We start from the raw sequence: 1,629 nt of genomic DNA, 5'->3' as shown, positions 1-1,629 counted from the left end.
CCTGGCATTGCCGACCGTCTAGTTGTTCCTGAACGCATCTCTACATGGAAATGACTCGTTCCAGTTCGCTGTGAACGCAGCTCTAGAACAAACACCACCGACTCTTACCTGTCCTCTTCTGATTGGCTGATTGAATCCAGGCAGTAGGAGTGGTCCATGCGTGGGAGGTCATTGTTGTCCACGTGGGCGGAGCCAGAGGCTGCTTCTGGACAGTGCTTCAGCGTCAGCCTGCTCTGGGGTTTCCCAGGACTATCTTCAGGGACGTTCTCAGCCGCTAGTTTTACCTGCACCTTCTTGACGAACCTTTTTGTTCTTCCGTCGCCGTTCCCCGGCTCCAGCGGCTCCATCCAGTCCCAGTTCGACATCAGGTTTCGCGACCTGACCCGCAGGCTGCTCCTTCTTTCAGCCCCCCTCTGTTCCCACATCTTCAGCTGCTCTGCCCGAGGACGGATGACGACGATGGAGCAATTCCTGAGTTCAGGGAACAGCCGCCGCCATCGCTCCTCCTCCTCCATTCTCCTGGTCTTCGTGGTCAGCGCATCCCACCCGGTTGGTTGAGGAAGATGACAAAGCACCGCCTCCTCTGTTTCCTCTGCAGAACCAACAGAATCTGGGTCAGAACAACAAGGACTCACTCTGATTTCTCAGGGGGGGGGTTAAGAGAGAAGGCCTCCCTGATGCTGTATGCTCGCCTGGGGAGGGTCAAAGGTCATCATTCTACAGAGAGAACATCTCAGGTTCAGGCAGAAGCTCAGAAGAGCTTCAGGATAAACAGGTTAAAGGTCAAGGAAGAAAAAGAACCCTAGAACTAACTGTAAGGTACGGTGGTGGAGGGCTGGTGCTATGGGCTTGTTTTCAGACATTGGTCGAAGGGACAAACGTCCATCTTACCTCCCACTTCAAGCCCCGCCCCCAAACTCAGCTCGTCCAAATGTTCCATCTCAGGATGTGGAGCAGCGCCGTACCCTCTGCTACCATGGCCAATGAGGAGGCGTCCCGCAGTCTGTGGGCATGGCCTCAGAGTCCATGCTGCTCAGGAGGAATTCCGACGCAGTGACCCCATCAGCCGACGAGCCGCCAATCATCAATCGGTTAATTGATTGTCGGATTTTGACCACCTGAAGGAAAAAACAGACGGGATCAAAGCAGAGAAGAAGAATCAGAGACAGCAATGGTTGCAGCTGTTTTTTAGAGAACGCTTTAGAACATCTTTCCGCTCCGCTGAGGACGCCATCTCTGCTGCTCGCGGCTGCAGCGCCTCAGACTGGAAGAAGGTGAGAACAGCAGAGAGGATCATGGGGGCTCCTCTTCCCTCTATTTCAGACATTTCATCCCAGCGCTGCGTGTCCCGAGCCCGTGACATCATCAATGACCCCTCACCCCCCCACCATGGACTGTTCTCCCTGCTGCCCCCTGGGAAGAGGCTTCACAGCATTCAATGCAGGACCAGTAGATTCTGCAACAGCTTCTTCCCCACCGCCATCACACTGATGAATGATGAATGGTTATTGTATTTTATTATTATATACACTCACCAGCCACTTTATTAGGTACACCTGTCCAACTGCTCGTTAACACTTAATTTCTAAGCAGCCAATCACATGGCGGCAACTCAGTGCATTTAGGCAT

This window comes from Cyprinodon variegatus, unplaced genomic scaffold, assembly GCF_000732505.1.
Source record: "Cyprinodon variegatus isolate N-32 unplaced genomic scaffold, C_variegatus-1.0 Scaffold28, whole genome shotgun sequence".
Taxonomy (NCBI): domain Eukaryota; kingdom Metazoa; phylum Chordata; class Actinopteri; order Cyprinodontiformes; family Cyprinodontidae; genus Cyprinodon; species Cyprinodon variegatus.
Note: the sequence above shows the minus strand (reverse complement) of the source record.